Consider the following 20,660-nt stretch of genomic DNA (forward strand, 5'->3'; position numbering starts at 1 on the left):
AAATTTTGTGCAAAAAAAATTACATGCGCTAAAGTAAAAGGTTTACATATGTTCCTGCATGAAAATGTGACAATAAGATTGCATTTGGGTACAAATATCGGGGTCTTTTCTTCAGCAATTTTTAATTACGCAAGCGAGTAATCACCTGTGATTAGGGTTGCAAAGGGGTGGAAAGTTTCCGGGAAATTTCCGGAAATTTACCACGGGAAGTTAAGCTCAGGAAGTTTGAAAATATTGACAATTTTTTGATTATTCAAAGTTGGACACCGTCCATGGGAATTAATGGGAATATATGGGAATGAATGGGGAATTACAATAATGATATATTACTGGGCACTTTTCTATATGCTGCTGCATCTTTGTGGCATTTTCGACGTAGCTCTTTGCACAGTATTTGCAAATGTACACAGCCTTTCTGCCTACATTGGTTGGGGTGAAACGTCTCCACACATCAGATGGTGTACGTGGCATTATTTTGTCACAGATATAAATAGTCAGCTAAACAATTGGAGTAGTCTTTAAAAATATTTAACTGATGGACAAATGAGTAGAAATAGGCTAGATGAATAGATGAACACTCAATCAGCATGCTAAATCAAACTATAACCTACATTCTTGTATGACAACAGAATGGCTAGCAGAACAGAAGGCAGAGGAAACTACACGTTTTGATTTAGTATTTGCAAGTTGAACTTTACACATCACAAAAAAGGTAAATTCGGATCGCTAACGTTGTTAGCATAAATGAATGGGATTTAACATAGAGAAAATTAGCATCACGGCTAACGGAAAAATATTTTCGGTTCATTATGAGACTGCGGTGGTACATAAACCTAGCTAGTTAGAGATATTGGCCTCAAAATCCTTTAAAAACAAGTACAGAAACAGCTAGCTAGCTTGAGTGGAAGTCTGCTGGAGTAGTCTACAGTCATACAGTAACAAGCAATTACACCTCTATTCAACTTAAATACCATAGATCAAATATATTTACCCCAGTAATATCATCAAAACTTACCTGACTGGATGAAGTCCTTGGGCTCAAATACTAGTGTGGCCTCAATAGCCCTGCTGTAGTGTGTAGCATGCTGGGAATTATCTGCACATGTGATGGAGGAATGCACAGTGGAGGGTTGAAATTCTACTGAATTAGCCTTAAATCAGGTTGTATTAGCAAATAATCATGCTGCAAGATCTAGCATGTTGCATTCAATGTTTAGTCCCATTAATTTCCCATTAATTCCCATGGAAAGTTTCCAACTTTGAATATTTCGGGAATTTTGCAACCCTAGCTGTGATTAATCATAATTAATCCAAATTTCAAATTGTGATTAATCTAATTGAAAAAAAGAATCATTTGACAGCCCTGGTACATTTGTTCATGTTATACAACTCATCCTGAAATTGACAACAGACAAGAATGTTTCTTCCAATCTATCCAGTTCCTCCTTGAAAAGTGTTTGTTGTAAAGCTGCTGAGTAAAAGGGGACAGTGCTAGAAAGAGGCTGCACCAGAAATAGCAGAAAGTTCCCTTTAGCCAGTTTCTTGGAATGAGGTTTAAGCATCCTGAGGCCAAATTTGTCTCTGCGTGTTACACAATGGTGGATTAGTCTTCATTACAAAAGAGCGCTGTCTCTGTGATGCACGTGTAAGCATTTCCAGATTTAATTGCTGCAAAAACAAACATCTGGGAATATGGCCAGGTGAGCTGGCAGTGTCGCTAAGAACGGGAACACAAGAGTAGATGAGGTAGAACTTGTCTGTGTCTTGTTGTTTTGGGCAGTGCTGATGCAGCTACTATGGTCCTGGGAAAACCATTCAACTGTGACAGCAAGCGGAGTCTTCTTTTAAGATCTGATAATGTTGCTATAGTTTTGTGAGTACAGTTAAATAATTAGGAGACTTCCAGCTATTGGACTGTCAAGCTGGAACAGAAAAGGCTTTTTTCCAAACTGTTCCCACGAGCTAAAAATGGAACAAAGTGGTTCTGTGGTCTGGCCCAACATCTAATCATCTAATTAGGTGTGTCATAAAACTTTACAGAGTACATGCTTTATACTTCATAAAATAAACATAACATTGGAGTGTTAGTCTAGCATAATCCCAGTGAGGGAAGTACTTTGCAAAGATATCCTCTTGCGCCATAAATGAAGTCAATGTTCATAAAATGAGCAGCTTAGTTACTTCTCCGACATTCACAAAATGCAGGTTTGGTCTGTTAAGTTCTTCTTCATTCTCACATGGAAACAGCTGTATACATCACAGGATCAATGCCAGCTCCTAAAATCTTTAGTACAGTGGTACCCTGGCTTATGAGTTCAGTGGTTTTGTAACAGAGTTCATAACTCAAAGTACTCGTATCTCAAATCACTGTATAATTAATTGAAATCAAATCAGTCAATGCTGGACCGCCAAAAAAACACAACAATTTTAACATGAAACATGCTTTTAAATAAGACATACACAATTCTAGTTTCTACAACAAAACCACTACAGTTGTTTTATGAAGCTATGTTATAATAATTACTAGGGCTGACTTGGACTAGGGATTTTCATAGTCCTATCTGATTTGTTAGATTTTGCCCATATTCAGGAATTAATCAAATTTGTGAAATTTTTAAAGAGAAATAAACAGATGTTAATATGTGTATACTGCCTGGTCACTAGGTTTTAGTAACATCACATGTATGTGTTCTCGCACTTATACTTTATTTTAAAGGTAATTAAATAGACATATAAAAGGAATACAGTCTTTCATTAAAGTTAAAAAACAAATATGTCATTTGTGTCTTTTTCTAACAAAAAAAAAAAGGCTGAACCACAGTTTGTGAGGTTCTCAGCTCTCGTGTTGCACCTAGAGGGCATCAAACTTGGCTAAATAGAAAAAGTAACAACATCTCCATCTAGGAACCAGCAGAAGGGTCATTACCTTTACATATGGAGAGCTACAACTCCGGGGCAAGTGTGTAAATTTTCAGGTGAGCCCCACCGAGGTCCAGGGTGGTATACGACCCCACCAAAAGTTATATATAATATATATATATATATATATATATATATATATATATATATATATATATATATATATATATATATATATATATATATATATATATATATATATATATATATATATATATATATATATGCATTGGGGACACTGTACATTCTATTTCAAAGCCAGAAAATTGGAAAAAAAGTAATGAAATTTGATAATATTTTACAGAAAGTCAAGAAATATAAAACAAAAAAATAGCAGTGTTGACATATTTCTTTACAAAACTCAAATGTACTGTATAAACTAAGAAAGGCTTGCAGATTAAACTTTCCTGAGAATCATTAACTAATATTTAGTTGCATAACCACGGTTTCTGATAACTGCTTCACATCTGTGGCACATGGAGTCCACCGACTTCTGGCACCGGTCAACAGGTATTGCAGCCAAGGACAATTGTACTACGTTCCACAATTCCTCTGCATTTCTTGGTTTTGCCTCATGAACAGTATTTTTTATGTCAGCCCACAAGTTTTCAATAATATTAAGGTCCGGGGATTGTGCTGACCACTCCATTACTTGAATTCTGTTGGTCTGGAACCATGATTTTGCTCGCTTGCTGGTGTGTTTGGGGTCATTGTCTTATTAAAACACCCATTTCAAGGGCATTTCTTCTTCAGCATACAGCAACATGACTTCTTCCAGTTTTCTGATGTACTCAAACTGATCCATGATCCCTGGTATGCGATAAATAGGACTAACACCATAGTACATACCCATATCACGATGCTTGCACCACCATGCTTCACAGTCTTCACTGTGTACTGTGGCTTGAATTCAGTGTTTGCAGGACGTCTGACAAACTGTCTGTGGCCCTTAGACCCAAAAAGAACAATCTTACTCTCATCAGTCCACAAAATATTACGCCATTTCTTTTTAGTCCAGTCAATGTGTTCTTTGGCAAATTGTAACCGCTTCAGCACATGTCTTTTTTTTAACAATGGGACTTTGCGGGGGCTTCTTGCTGGTAGCTTGGCTTCACATAGATGCCGTCTGATTGTTACAGCATTCATAGGTATGATTGTTACAATACTCACAAGTCTGATTGTTACAGTACTCACAGGTCTGATTGTTACAGTACTCACAAGCAATCTTAGATCTTCTTTGATCCTCCTGGAGCTGATCATTGGCTGAGCCTTTACCATTTTGGTTATTCTCCGATCCATTCGAATAGTCGTTTTTTTTTTTCCTTCCTCGCTTTTCTGGTTTTGGCTCCCATTTTAAAGCGTTTGATATCATTTTAGCTTAAAGGCCTACTGAAACCCACTACTACCGACCACGCAGTCTGATAGTTTATACATCAATGATGAAATCTTAACATTGCAACACATGCCAATACGGCCGGGTTAACTTATAAAGTGCAATTTTTAAATTCCCGCCACACTTCCGGTTGAAAAACTCCTTTGGATATGATTAATGCGCATGACGTCACAAAATCCACGGAAGTGGTTGGACCCCATCGGACCCGATACAAAAACCTCTTGTTTTCTTCGACAAAATTCCACAGTATTCTGGACATCTGTGTTGGTGAATCTTTTGCAATTTGTTTAATGAACAATGGAGGCTGCAAAGAAGAACAATGTAGGTGGGATCGATCGGTGTATTAGCGGCTAAGTACAATACTTACAGCAACACAACAAGGACTACTTACTTAGCAGACGCCTAGCCGATGCTTGCCGCCAAACCCACGGATGAAGTCCTTCGTCGCGCCGTCAATCGCTGGAACGCAGGTGAGCACGGCTGTTGATGGGAAGATGAGGGCTGGCTGGCGTAGGTGGAGCGCTAATGTTTTTATCATAGTTCTGTGAGGTCCGGTTGCTAAGTTGCTAAGTTAGCCTTAGCGTCGTTAGCAACAGCATTGTTAAGCCTTACCAGGCTGAGAATTTTTAACCGTGTAGTTACATGTACATGGTTTAATAGTATTGTTGATCTTCTGTCTATCCTTCCAGTCAGGGGTTTATTTATTTTGTTTCTATCTTCATTTGAGAACGATGCTATCACGTTAGCTCAGTAGCTAAGTGTGTCACCGATGTATTGTCGTGGAGATAAAAGTCACTTTAAATGTCCATTTCGCGTTCTGGACTCTCATTTTCAAGAGGATATAGTATCCGAGGTGGTTTAAAATACGAATCCGTGATCCACAATAGAAAAAGGGGAGAGTGTGGAATCCAATGAGCCAGTTTGTACCTAAGTTACGGTCAGAGCGAAAAAAGATACGTCCATCACTGCCTCTCTAGTCCTTCACTGTAACGTTCCTCGTCTACGAATCTTTCATCCTCGCTCAAATTAATGGGGTAATCGTCTCTTTGTCGCTCCGAATCTCTCTCGCTCCATTGTAAACAACGGGGAATTGTGAGGAATACTAGCTCCTGTGACGTCACACTACTTCCGGTACAGGCAAGGCTTTTTTTATCAGCGAGCAAAAGTTGCGAACTTTATCGTCGATGTTCTCTACTAAATCCTTTCAGCAAAAATATGGCAATATCGCGAAATGATCAAGTATGACACATAGAATGGATCTGCTATTCCCGTTTAAATTAAAAAAATTCATTTCAGTAGGCCTTTAACAGCCTATCATTTTTTGCATTTCTTTATAGGTTTTCCCCTTTTTTAATAATTTCTTAATCAAAAAACGCTCTTCTTCTGAACAGCATCTTGAACGACCCATTCTACTCTGTTTTTCAAGGTCAAATGCACAGCCAGCATACGCAGCATCAGTTGCCTCGATCCTTAAATAAGGGCCACCTGTTTAACACCTTTTTTTCCCCACATAATCAATGACCTCAATATATATATATATATATATATATATATATATATATATATATATATATATATATATATATATATATATATATATATATATATATATATATATTAAGGGTGTAACGGTACGTGTATTTGTATTGAACCGTTTCTGTACGGGGGTTTTCGGTTCGGTTCGGAGGTGTAACCGAACGAGTTTCCACACGAACAAAATTAAGTAGCCGCCTCCGCTTCCTTCTGCCTCTGTTTCTGTCAGTCCTCTACACAGCACCCAGCATTGTCCCACCCACACAACCATCTGATTGGTTACAAACAGAGCGGTAACAGCCAATCAGCAGTGCGTATTCAGAGCGGTAATAGCCAATCAGCAGTGCGTATTCAGAGCGCATGTAGTCAGTGCTTAGCGTTTAGCAGGTAAGCATCAGGCAGTGGACTCTCCCCAAATTATAATAAACACCTCCCAGTCAACTACTAGTAACATCACTATGAGCCCGTTGACCTTCTAGAAATATAAAAGGCAGCTCAGCTCGCTCGCAGTACTGGCTTGAGGTGAAGGCTAATTCTCTTTTAGCTCATTTTGCGGCGTGTGTGTGTGTGTGTGTGTGTGTGTGTGTGTGTGTGTGTGTGTGTGTGTGTGTGTGTGTGTGTGTGTGTGTGTGTGTGTGTGTGTGTGTGTGTGTGTGTGTGTGTGTGTGTGTGTGTTACGGACAGCAAAGCCCTGTCTGTCTGTTATTTCACTTTACCTTTTTCTGTGTTGATTGAGCTGTGTTGAAGCAGCAAAAAAGGACATTATGTTAAATGAAGAGTTTCTGTCTCTGATAGTTGATATAATAATGTAACTGCATCATTAAGCCTACATGAACTCCATGGTGTTCAGGGATGAATAGTCTCTCCTATTGCTATTGTACCATTTTTTCAGCTATAGTTACATTAATCATTAGTAATGCAGCAGCCTGGTTTTGAATGGCAGGGTCCTTGCTATCATATGTTGATAAAAATATAACGTTTCCATAAAAAAATCAACTACAGGCTTCCCAAATGCTGTAATAAATTAAGCATGATGAGTTGACTTGAAACTGTTTAATGTTGCACTTTTTATATGTAGAAGAAAAGTTTTGTCATTTTATTTAATCTGAGCAACAACTTGAGGCAGTTTGATGTTGATTAACGTGGGCAGAATTATTATAGTGTTCCCAATGTTAAAAGGATAAAGCCATTGTTTACAAATTTGGTAAATAAATAACCAAAAAAATTTATATTTTGTTGTTTTCTTACTGTACCGAAAATGAACCGAACCGTGACCTCTAAACCGAGGTGCGTACCGAACCGAAATTTTTGTGCACCGTTACACACCTAATATATATATATATATATATATATATATATATATATATATATATATATTCTATAAATCAATAAATATTGATTGAATATATATATTTATTTGTTTTTTTTGTTTTTTTACAGTATTATACTTCTTTTTACCTAATTGAACTAGATTTACACACTGAGTAATTGTGTACATATAGATGTAGATTCACACATTGAGACACGTGCAGTATTTGAAGGCAACTTTAAAAAATAATACACATTTGCTGGGATGTTCTTCTATTAAGTGAATTTTGACACAATGATCATGGAAGAATTTGGGTCGCAAGATGAGAAAAGTTAAGAATTCCTGCATTAGATAAGTAGATTGCACACATGCAGCCATGAGAGGTCAGAGTGATGGGTCACCCATGATGTCAATAACTACTACTACTACTACTACTACTACTACTATTACTACTACTACTACTACTACTAAGTAAGGAATGGATGAACCAATTATATGTCCATGCAACTTCTCATTATTATTACTGCTACACTTGAGTGGTTTCACTAGTTTCCAAATGAATGACTGACTTTCCAATCAAGGGAGGGACGATTTGTCTCAACCAGTCTATCACGTTGTTTTTGGTAAATTGCGCAATATTAAGTAACAAAGCTGGCAACCAGCCATTACATTGTGAGAACTTTCTGATGGGATGTGTTGTTCCATTGTAGAGGGGTGTGTCAACAGTGGTGTCAAATTTACACAGCAGGCGTGTGACGTGAGATCAAGGTCTAATTACAAATCGCATGGCTTCAGAATAGTCTAGAACTTCTAAAGATTGTTGTGAATACTGTTGCAGAATACTGTTAAAGAAGAGTCTCTTAATGAAATGAGGGCTTCCAAAATCATCCATGTGCAATGTTGGGTCAGACTACTATGCAATGTTTCCACTAAGCCTGGTGATATATCAATGTTATTGATAAATCTGAGTTTTTTGTTGAAGCCGATTTAAAAAAGATGTTTGTTTTTTTGCTCCTTGCATACTTTTTGCCCCCAGGAGCTGCATAGCGTGTGCCCTCCCTCTTTTTTCCTTAGCAGCACACCTAGCAAAAAATGGCTAATGCTAACGAGAATGAGATGTTTGTTCCAAAGAAAATAAAAATGTTGTCAGTGGTTTGGTTTTGAGGCAACAGGCGTGGAACAAAGGACTGCACGCTGCAAAGGTTGTTCAAAAAAGGCAGCAGCACAACAAACTTATTCCTGCACCTGAAACCGAACCTGAATGCGAGAAAGGCAACTCCTTACGAGGCGAACAAGAAAGTTACAACAAACTCAGGCTAAAAATCATCTTACTGTGGATGGTGGAATCATTTACAGCAGGTATGTATGATGATACCATGTATGATGGGAAAGAAGCGCAGTGGAGAAGGATCACTAAAGCAGTCGCTCCACACCGCCAACAGGATATCCACTTACTGAAACTATAGTCCTCTCAATATTTTACTTGATTATTTAGTCGCATACAATGTGTAATACGACATTCTTATTTACAGAAGTATTTTATTCAAGACAGAAGTTTTAAGTTTGCACTTTATTAATCCTAATGTTGGAAATTATTTTTTTTTTGCATGCAATGTGCAATGCTACATTTCTGTTGACAGAAGTACTTAATTCAAGACATATATTTTGCTCTGAATTTAGTTCTTTGCAAATTCTTTGAAAATAATTCCATAAAAAGTGCAATTTGTCTAAAAAGAACGACATTATTCAAATTAGAATTTTGCTAAGAGTTAGATGCAGTGTCATTTCAAACTACCGGGTTTTTTTTGGACTGTAAGGTGCACTTAAAATCCTTTAATTTTCTCAAAACTCGACAGTGCACCTTATAACCCGGTGCGCCTAATGTACGGAATAATTTTGGTTGTGCTTACCAACCTTGAAGCTATATTATTTGGTACATGGTGAAATGACAAGTGTGACCAGTAGATGGTAGTCACACATAAGAGATATGTGCAGACTGCAATATAATGGCAGTCACACATAAGAAATATGTGTAGACTGCAATATGACTGATGTAAACAACACCAACATTATATATGTCCCATTAAAAATATAGAACATTACACACGGCGCTCAAAAATCTATCAAAATATTTTAGTAGGACTTTGGTAAGCTATGAAGCCACACCGCTTGATGGATTGTACTGTGCTTCAACATAGGAGTATTATTATGGTGTGTGTATAAGGTAAAACATATTATCTGGCGTTGTGTTTCGCAATATTATGCAAAACCAACTTTTCTTACCTTCTGGTACTTGCTGATCTGTATTTGCGATCTGCATAAGTCCTGAAAATGTGCACACGTCTGCCTTTTTAGTCCGACGCCGTAGTCGATAAGCTTCTTCTTTTTCTCTTGTGACATTCATCCTCCACTGTTGCCATTTCTAATATAAAGTAGTGTAAAGTTCTTACTTATATCTGTCAGTAAACTCACCATGAAAGCACTAAAACATACCCGTGTAGCCATGTTCCCTCTAATTTTTCATGTGTGTGAGCAAATGCAAAAACTCCCTGAGCATTGAGTGGAGCCCATGTGAGCAACATCAGACGTGCACACTGTGGCTACACCAGCAGCACACCTGTCCCAAACCTGACTAAATAACAAGTTCAATCTCCATCCATCCATCCATTTTCTACCGCTTGTCCCTTTCGGGGTCGCTGGAGCCTATCTCAGCTGCATTCGGGCGGAAGGCGGGGTACACCCTGGACAAGTCCCCACCTCATCGCAGGGCCAACACAGATAGACAGACAACATTCTCTTATTATTATAATCAAATGACAGCAGTCATTTCCATTTCTAATATAAGTGTTTAGGCCCACTTACAATGACAATAACAAAAAATATTGTTTTTCATGAACTGTGTACTTGTATTGTTTGTCTGGGTGGAGGTCCTGCTTTGGAAATAATTTGTACCCCTTTCAGACATTGCATTTAGTTCCCATTAAAACATTCACATGTTGCACAATGAGATGTAAGCAGGGGATCATGTGTACATTCCTGCAACTTCCTGTTTGTAAAAAATATATTTTTATTAGTATTTATTTAATATACTAACAGCATTTCATGATTAATATTTATAAATTAAGATTCCTAATAAATGACACTAGAATAAGCACACATTTGATTGGTAAACCATAGAGTAACGACCTGGAATGACACTTTATGTGTGGTGTTGGAGTTGTCTGACTTTTTGTGTGGCTGTAAACGCATCACTGGCTAAGTGCCATATGTGCATGTGTTGGAAACAGCGAGCGGCTGCTGTTGATATAACAAAGTTGCTTTTGGTCTGGTTTGTACTGCAGAAAATGACCACTTTTGCTAGATATCCTTTGTTTTACTAAAGTTTTGGTGATGTGTTTATGGCCGACAATAAAGAGTTTTGCTCAGTAAAGTGATCGATGGAATTCATGTCTTCAAAGCGTCTCCACAGACGTTACAATATTTGAACAATGATGACGAAAACAGTTTTCTCTGTCGTGTCCGTGTGTCGAAAATTGTTATGCGCTTTTTTTATTTTTATTTGATTTTGTGCGCAGCATAGATTTGCCGTGCGCAAAGGACGCTTGAGCAGTGCGCAATTGCACAGGCGCCCACCTTAGAGGGAACGTTGCCGTGTAGTGAGTTTACATTATTATATATTTTACATTTCATTAATGTGCTTTGTATCATGTCACAAAGTTATAACAAATTTGTTTATGAAGCTTGATGTGGTTTCTGTTATTTTAGGAGAGTTCATTGACAGTCATGATTTAGTCAATTTAATTATAGTACTCGGTAAAAGGTTTATTTTTAAGGCCAAAAACAGATATTCACTTAGTATTTCTTTCTTTAAAACATTTATTCAGTATTTTTTAACTTTAGAAAATTATATGGTTGAAAACGATAATGATGCCAAAATACATAAAAAAAGATGGGAAGTCCTCAAAGGCTTATTTTGAAAATGTAATTTTGTTTATATATGATATGCAATCTGTTGTTGCATTCCCTATTTTAAGTGTACATAAATGAAGGTGTGTGTTGCTGAGTTCGACTTGGATGTGATCTGGACTGTACATGGGTGCTTAATTTGAAAATGTATTTTTGTATGTGGATTGTATGCAACCTGTTGTGTTCCCTGGTTTTTGGTGTACATGGGTGAAGGTGTGTGTTGCTGAGCCCGATGTGGACGTTATCTGAACTGGACCTGGTTTTAAGAACCCTTTTGAACAATCTGATTTCATTGACAACCCGGTCTGGTGAAGTTAAGGTCCTTTGTTTGTTTTGTTTGAAAGTAAAGCAATATAAAAACAATTACATAAAAGATAGTAATTAATGAAAATGTTAGTGGACCAGCACCACACACAATCATATGTGCTCTAAAGACTGTATCCCTTGCAGACTGTATTATTCTATATTGTAGGAACCAGAAGATTTTTTTTTTAATAACAGAAAGAGACAGCCCCCTTTGTGTAAATGAGTGTGGATGAGTGTGAATGGGGGAGGGAGGGTTTTCTTGGGTTGATGCACTAATGGTAAGTGTATCTTGGGTCTTTTTTTATGTTGTTTAAAATAAATGAATTTAAAATAAAAAAATTAAAAAAAAAGTTATAACAAATGGCAACTTCCTATGAGGAGTTTTATCTATAAACAAACTTATTGGTGTGTCTAGTGCAAGGGTGTCAAACTCAAATAGAGAGTGGGCCAAAATGTAAAACTAAACAAAGCCACGGGCCAAGGTTGAACAAATTAACCTTTCAATAGGGACCCAAACAAGTTTAGCATTGAAGATTGAACAAGCAAGGCTTATATAACTTTATAGTGACATGCAAAATTGAGTTTCAAATAATAATAATAATAATTAAAAAATATCAATGGCATATCAAATAACATTTAAATAAAAATTGAATGCCTCTTTTCTATTTGCAGCCTTCTGAGGTAAATATCAAAATAAACTTTTTCCACAGGCTAATGATGAATTTGAAAATAAAATAACAATAATGAATGAATCAATCATTCAAGCCTTGAAGCAGCAAGAGAAAGTGCATGAATAAAACGTTAATTATTGCTCAGTTTGCTACACTGATTTGCTTTAACAGTGAATACGGAACAAGCAACACTTATATAACTTGATAGTGTAAAATCAACTTTCAAAAAGTTGAGGTGGGGGGGCGGGGTTTGGTGGTAGCGGGGGTGTATATTGAAGAGTTAGTGCTGCAAGGGGTTCTGGGTATTTGTTCTGTTGTGTTTATGTTGTGTTACGGTGCGGATCTTCTCCCGAAATGTGTTTGTCATTCTTGTTTGGTGTGGGTTCACAGTGTGGCGCATATTTGTAACAGTGTTAAAGTTGTTTATACGGCTACCCTCAGTGTGACCTGTATGGCTGTTGACCAAGTATGCCTTGCATTCACTTATGTGAATATATTATGTGATTGGGCCGGCACGCTGTTTGTATGGAGGAAAAGCGGACGTGACGACAGATTGTGGATGACGCTAAAGGCAGTGACTTAAAGGCACGCCCCCAATATTGTTGTCCGGTTTGAAATCGGAAGAAAGTCGGGAGAATGGTTGTACCGGGAGATTTTTGGGAGGGGCACTGAAATTCGGGGGTCTCCTGGGAAAATCGTGAGGGTTGGCAAGTATGACTGTATTAGCGGTGAATGCAGTGTTACAGCGGCACCGCAGCAGTATAATACCGGCGGGCCAGCTCTAATGTTAATTTGATATTGCCTCAAGGGCCAAATGAAATTACACGGCGGGCCAAAATATGGCCTGCGGGCCAGAGTTTGACACCCATGGTCTTGTGGGACAGGCGAATGTTAAGTCGTTTATAAATCATTTAATGTTTCTCTGCAGCCCGGTAGCAAATGCGTCACGGACCAGTGCCGGTGGTTGGGTGACCACTGATGTAGACCACAAGGAAGTCCTTTACATTTAGAAAAAAATCATAATAATATGACCCCTTTAATGCACCTTATAATCTGGTGCGCCTTTGTTTGCAAATAGACCTGAATAGACCCGCTCATTGGCAGTGCACCTTATAATCAGGTGCGCCTCAATACGGTGCTAGATTTTGTAACTTGTTTTGAATGATCTCTGTCATTTGTACTCATCGGTTTCTTTAAAAAGTAGTGGAAAGATATCGGGGGAAATTGTAAATTTAATTTTTTGAAAAAAAAATCGGAGCTTTTATTTTTAGGCCATATCGCCCAGGCTTAGCTGCATCTCATCATCTTAAAGCAGCAGGAACCCTACTGACATCTTCTTTGAGGTAGAGCCTTTCCGTGGGAATGTGAGGTTTGATCAGGTTATACTAATTGTGACTTTTATGTTGATCTCTGCACCCACCCTGCTAACAAGAAGTTGGGCATAACTGAGGTGCACACTTCGAACAAGATACAGTTCTTCAAAGGCCTCGAAATGATGTCATGTTTCCTACATTTCCGCTCGCACGGAACCATCACAAGCTGCACTTTTTTTCCCCGATGATTTGGAAGTCTGCAGAGCCTTTGACTCACGTTTCATGTAGAAGATGTCACAGGCGCTGCTGATGTGGGACAAGAGGACATTTCCCAGGCTAGCGCCTTTCACTAGGCCAGCGATGTCGACAACAGGAAGGAACACCGGGATTTTGCTGCAACAGGGCGAGTTCAGACAAGTACAGTCAGTGCTTGGACGTCTGTGGTCACACATTCTTAAGCTTAGTCATTTACATGAAATGTTTCATTTGGTGGAGTACAATTGTGGAAGAAAGAGTAATATTGTTCAGTCAAATTACTTTCACATCCACGTACATATGATGAAAAGTTATAGTGGGCTGTAGATGTTTTATCTTATATATACACTACCGTTCAAAAGTTTGGGGTCACATTGAAATGTCCTTATTTTTGAAGGAAAAGCACTGTACTTTTCAATGAAGATAACTTTAAACTAGTCTTAACTTTAAAGAAATACACTCTATACATTGCTAATGTGGTAAATGACTATTCTAGCTGCAAATGTCTGGTTTTTGGTGCAATATCTACATAGGTGTATAGAGGCCCATTTCCAGCAACTATCACTCCAGTGTTCTAATGGTACAATGTGTTTGCTCATTGGCTCAGAAGGCTAATTGATGATTAGAAAACCCTTGTGCAATCATGTTCACACATCTGAAAACAGTTTAGCTCGTTACAGAAGCTACAAAACTGACCTTCTTTTGAGCAGATTGAGTTTCTGGAGCATCACCTTTGTGGGGTCAATTAAACGCTCAAAATGGCCAGAAAAAGAGAACTTTCATCTGAAACTCGACAGTCTATTCTTGTTCTTAGAAATAAAGGCTATTCCACAAAATTGTTTGGGTGACCCCAAACTTTTGAACGGTAGTGTAGAAAAGCTAAATGTACAGTATATTGGGTGATGTACATTATTATTTTCCATGATTTACCAATATCGTAAATAAGGAGTAGGATTAAAGTCTACCCCAGGGCAGCTGTGGCTACGAAAGTAGTTTACCACCACCAGGTGTGAATGAATGATGGGTTTTTAACATGTAAAGCGACTTTGGGTACTTAGAAAAGCGCTATATAAATCCCAGGTATTATTATTATTATTATTATTATTAAAGGCCTACTGATATGAATTTTTTTTATTTAAACGGGGATAGCAGATCCATTCTATGTGTCATACTTGATCATTTTGCGATATTGCCATATTTTTGCTGAAAGGATTTAGTATAGAACAACGTCGATAAAGTTTGCAACTTTTGGTCTCTGATAAAAAAAAAACCTTGCCCCTACCGGAAGTAGCATGACGTTGTCAGTTGTTCACTCCCTCATATTTTCCAATTGTTTTCAATGCAGCTAGAGCTATTCGGACATATTACCCCATTAATTTGAGCGAGGATGAAAGATTTGTGGACGAGGAACGTTAGAGTGACGGACTAGAATGCAGTGAAATACATATTTTTTTTCGCTCTGACCGTAACTTAGGTACAAGCTGGCTCATTGGATTCCACACTCTCTCCTTTTTCTATTGTGGATCAGAGATTTGTATTTCAAACCACCTCGGATACTATATCCTCTTGAAAATGAGAGTCTAGAACGCGAAATGGACATTCAGTGCCTTTTATCTCCACGACAATACATCGACGAAGCTTTTTAGCATGAGCTAACGTGATAGCATCTGTCTCAAATGCAGATAGAAACAAAATAAATAAATCCCTGACTGGAAGGATAGACAGAAGATCAACAATACTATTAAACCATGTACATGTAACTACACGGTTAATAGATCTCAGCCTGGCAAAGCTTAACAATGCTGTTGCTAACGACGCTAAGGCTGACTTAGCAACTTAGCAACCGGACCTCACAGAGCTATGATAAAAACATTAGCGCTCCACCTACGCCAGCCAGCCCTCATCTGCCCAGCTCATCAACACCCGTGCTCGCCTGCGTTCCAGCGATCGACGGCGCGACGAAGGACTTCACCCGATCGTCCGTGCGGTGGCCAGTTAGCATCGGCTAGCGCGTCTGCTATCCAAGTGAGTAATCCTTGTTGTGTTGCTACAGCCAGCCGCTACACACCGATCCCACCTACAACGTTCTTCTTTGTAGCCTCCATTGTTCATTAAACAAATTGCAAAAGATTCACCAACACAGATGTCCAGAATACTGTGGAATTATGAAATGAAAACAGAGCTTTTTTGTATTGTATTCAATGGGGAAGGCATACCTCTGTTCCCCGGGCTACGTCACGCGCATACGTCATCCTCCGAAGGCTTTTTCAACCGGAAGTGTGGCGGAAATTTAAAATTGCACATTATAAGTTAACCCGGCCATATTGGCATGTGTTGCAATGTTAAGATTTCATCATTGATATATAAACTATCAGACTGCGTGGTCGGTAGTAGTGGCTTTCAGTAGGCCTTTAAGTATGTTTTCCTTCTTCATCTACTATTCTCCCCCATAGTTATTGTGTTAGTTATTCCATCCAGCTATCCATTATCTTTATCACTTGTTCTTATCAGGGTGAGGTAAGCTGGAACCTATCTATGTTGCTGGAATACATTAAATAATAAAATATTATTATCTTGTTATAAATACTTTTTAAAAATTGCACATCAGGATGAACCCTCGATCTCCCGACTGAGGTCAACATTGTAACCACTTAGCCACAATGCTGCCTTGGTAGTAATTCTTTATTTTATACATTCTCAAGATAAGATAAATAAAAAATTTGATTTTGGAATTGCCTTATTTTTGTATCGGTTTACATTATACATTATGCTATTAACACATGCTAGCGCTCCCTCTCCTAACTTGCCCACTCACTTACACACGTCACTCACCCCACATACCGCCTGTAGAGGTCGTTCCCTACCCGTTCCCCTGATATCACGCCAGGAGTCAGTTGTGCCGTTTCACCAAGCCTTTAATCACCATGTGTTTCAATTTATCTTTTCAGTACGATCTTTTCATATGTGTGTGTCTCTCTCTCCTCTCTTCTCCTCCGCTGGCCGCTCACTGTTAAAGACAACAGATGATCAGATTAACACGTACCACCTGCGAAATCTAATCACCTGCCAGCTGCGTCTCGCCGTCCCGCACATGCCCCGCCCCTAGTCGACGGCGCTCCGCCCTCAACACCATCAACTGAGGCAGTGACCTTTTGCTCCTGCAGTGCGCTAATCACAACCTCCCCCCACATACCTCCACCGCCAGACTTAGGCCGGGACATCATCTGGCCGCGCCAACTGCCCCCCCCCCCCCCCACCCCCGCCTGAGAGCGGGAGAGGAAGTCTGCCACGGCCATCTGCGCCCCCGGCCTATGGATCACTCTGAAATTGTAGGGTTGTAAAGCGAGATACCACCGGGTGATCCGCGCGTTGGCATCCTTCATGCGGTGGAGCCACTGGAGGGGCTTGTGGTACGAGCAGAGGCTGAATGGGCGTCCCAGCAGATAGTACCGGAGGGCACCGACCGCCCACCGGATGGCGAGGCACTCCCTTTCCACAGTGCTGTATCTGGCCTCCCTTTCCGATAACTTTCTGCTGATGTACAGGACCGGGTGGTCGGTGCCCCCCCGCTGCTGGGATAAAACGGCTCCCAGTCCTCTGCCCGACGCGTCCGCCTGCAAACAAAATGGGATAGAAAAATCAGGCATGCGCAGTACCGGCTCCTCGCAAAGTGCTTTCCTCACCTTCTCGAATGCCTGCTGGCACTGCCCCGTCCACTGGACCAGATCTGGAGCACCTTTTCGGGTGAGGTCAGTTAGTGGGCTGGTCAGGTCCGCAAACCGGGGAATGAACCTCCGGTAGTAGCCCACCAACCCTAAAAACTGCCTCACCTCCTTTTTCGTCTTCGGGGTCGGGCAGGCCGCAACTGCTGCGGTTTTTTCTACCTGAGGCCGCACCTGACCTTCCCCCAAGTGGTACCCCAGATACTGTACCTCCCTCCGGCCAACCGCGCACTTCGCCGGGTTGGCGGTGAGCCCCGCCCGCCTCAGGGACTCGAGCACCGCCCCCACCCTCTGCACATGCTCCGCCCAGCTGTTCCCCTGGATGATGACATCATCCAGATAGGCGGCAGCATATGCAGCGTGGGGCCGCAGCACCCGGTCCATGAGTCTCTGAAATGTGGCGGGCGCACCGAACAAGCCGAACGGAAGGTTCACGAATTGGTATAAACCTTCCGGAGTGGAGAATGCCGTTTTTTCCTTAGACTCTGGAGACAAGGGAATCTGCCAGTAGCCCTTAGTCAAATCCAGTGTCGTAAAAAACCGAGCAGTGCCCAACCGGTCCAGGAGCTCGTCGACCCGGGGCATTGGATAGGCGTCAAAACGTGACACATCATTTACCTTGCGGTAGTCCACACAGAACCGCACAGACCCATCTTTCTTCCCCACCAGAACTATGGGGCTGCACCACGCACTGTGTGACTCTTCTATCACTCCCAATTCCAGCATGGCTTTTAATTCTTCCCGAACTACTTTGCGCTTGTGTTCGGGCAGCCTATAGGGCCGAGACCTCACCGTCACGCCTGGGCTGGTCTCTATGTGATGCTGGATGAGAGTCGTGCGGCCTGGCAGGGGGGAGAACACGTCAGCAAAATGCTGCTGCAATTTGGCCACATCTGCTTTCTGTGACGGCGTCAGATGATTATCACAGCGGAGAGGAAAGGGCCGGGGGGAGGGGGGAACCTCCGGCCCCAGCTCCTCGCCCTCCGCTATCGCCGTCACCATGGAGACAGGCTCCGCTTCCCTCCAACCTTTTAGTAGGTTGAGGTGGTATATTAGTGTTGCCCCACCCCGGTCAGACCGCCTGACCTCGTAATCCACATCACCTACTCGTCGTGTGACCACAAAGGGTCCCTGCCACCTGGCGAGTAATTTGGAGCTGGATGTTGGGAGTAATACAACATACAGCCCTTTGAGACACTTGTGATTTAGGGCTATATAAATAAACATTGATTGATTGATTGATTGACAAGTACTTTCTCTCCCGGTGAAAATTGTCTGAGTTTCGTCCCCTTGTTATACAGGCGCTGCTGACGTTCTTGGGCTTGGAGCAAATTCTCACGTGACAAGTGCCCCAAAGTGTGGAGTTTTGCTCTCAAGTCCATGACGTACTGAATTTCATTTTTACTGGGGCTTGGACCTTCCTCCCAGCTTTCTTTAACTAGGTCCAGTACCCCGCGCGGCTTCCTGCCGAACAACAGTTCAAATGGAGAAAATCCTGTTGAGGCCTGAGGAACCTCCCGCACTGCAAATAACAGGGGATCCAACCATTTATGCCAATTTGGTTTGTCCTCGTGTACGAACTTCCGGATCATGGATTTCAAGGTTCTATTCAACCGCTCTACCAGCCCATCTGTCTGCGGGTGGTAAACGCTGGTCCGAATAGATTTGATCCCCAATAATCCGTACAGCTCCTTTAACGTGCGTGACATAAAGGACGTGCCCTGGTCAGTTAGAATCTCTTTCGGGATTCCAACCCGGGAGATAACTTGAAATAGTGCCTGCGCGACACTCTTTGCAGAGATGGAGCGCAGCGGCACTGCTTCGGGATAGCGCGTTGCATAATCCACCAGGACTAGTGCAAAGCGATATCCCTGGGTGCTCGGGTGAAATGGTCCGACGAGGTCCATGCCAATTCGCTCAAACGGGACCTCTATGAGTGGTAATGGCCGCAACGGTGCTCTAGGGGTGGCCGCGGGGTTGACTAGTTGACAGTCCGGGCAGGCCGCGCACCAGCGGCGCACGTCTGCCGAATGCCTGGCCAATACAACCGGACCATTATCCGATTGAGTGTTTTATCATAACCCATGTGACCGGCCATCGGGTTAAAATGCGCCGCCTGGAAAATCATTTCCCGACGGCTTTTTGGCACCAACAATTGGGTGATTTCCTCCCCTGTCTGAGTGTCACGACTCACTCTGTATAATCTGTCCCTAATCAATGCAAAGTGAGGGAAATCCCGCGCTATCCCCGGGCGAACCCGCTGCCCATCAATTGAAATCACTTGGTCCCAGGTCGCGCGCAGAGTGTCATCCCGAGACTGCTCGAGTGGAAAATCATCCATGGGGCGCCATTGGGGAACCGGGGAAACCTCCTGCGAAGCCCCCGCCGGCTCCCCTTCCCCCTCCCCCCGGCAGTGTCGGATAATCTTGCGTCGCCGATGAGAACAGCGCGGACATTCCCTTTTCCTACCGGTCGTGAACGCACCCCTGCGCACTGCTTTATTAACCCGTTAAATCCCGCCCAATTTGTTCCCAAGATTAAGGTGTGCGCCAGGCGCGAATTTACAGCCACCTTAACACTATGTTTTTCCTCTTTAAAAAAAATGTCCACCGGCACGATAGGGTACTCGTGAATATCCCCATGCACACATTTAACCCGCACCCGTGTAGCCTTTCTCAACGCCCCGGGTCGAACCAGGTTTTGGTGAATCATGGACTGCTCGCAGCCCGAATCCACCATCGCCCGGTGTATACTCCCTTGTATCCTTACTGGTACATAGTATGTCTCTCCTGGCCCGGGGGAGGGTGCTGGAGGGTCGCCAACCCGGATCACCTGCCCCACTTCCATCGCTGGACACTCCCGCTGCAGGTGTCCTAGCCGCCCACACCTCCAGCACACCTGCCCCGGCATTCGAGGCGCCGTTTGCGGGGGAAACGCAGTGTCCGCAGCGGCCTGGCCCTGAGGAGGAGAAAGCAGACTTGGGTTGTGTCGTGGCCGTGCCCACGGCTGGGCTCCTTCTGCTGGCAGCGCCCGCATCCTGCGCGGCGCCGGGACTGGCCGCTCCGCTCCTCCTGCAGCCTTCTCCTCCTTCCCCTTCTCCCGGTGTACGGCTAGGTGGTCCTCCGCCAAGGCAACCGCCGCTGCTACGCCTTGTGGCCGATGGTAGCGGACCCACGCTGACGTCCGCGCCGGGATTGCCTCCAGGAATTGTTCCAGGATGATCTGTTCGATCACCTCCTCTATTCCTCCGGGTTGTAGCCATCTGGTCGCCGC

The 20,660-nt window shown here is 41.9% G+C and overlaps 1 long non-coding RNA gene and 1 pseudogene across 1 annotated transcript in view; one reads left to right on the forward strand and one right to left on the reverse strand.

Annotated features, from left to right (window-relative positions):
* LOC133665394 (uncharacterized) overlaps positions 1-20,660 on the forward strand; it is a 707,793-nt gene that overhangs the window by 226,866 nt on the left and 460,267 nt on the right. The window lies entirely within an intron of this gene.
* Positions 1-20,660, reverse strand: part of LOC133665234 (obg-like ATPase 1) — a 207,555-nt pseudogene that overhangs the window by 169,690 nt on the left and 17,205 nt on the right.

The sequence above is a fragment of the Entelurus aequoreus genome, linkage group LG14 (genome assembly GCF_033978785.1).
Source record: "Entelurus aequoreus isolate RoL-2023_Sb linkage group LG14, RoL_Eaeq_v1.1, whole genome shotgun sequence".
Classification (NCBI taxonomy): Eukaryota; Metazoa; Chordata; class Actinopteri; order Syngnathiformes; family Syngnathidae; genus Entelurus; species Entelurus aequoreus.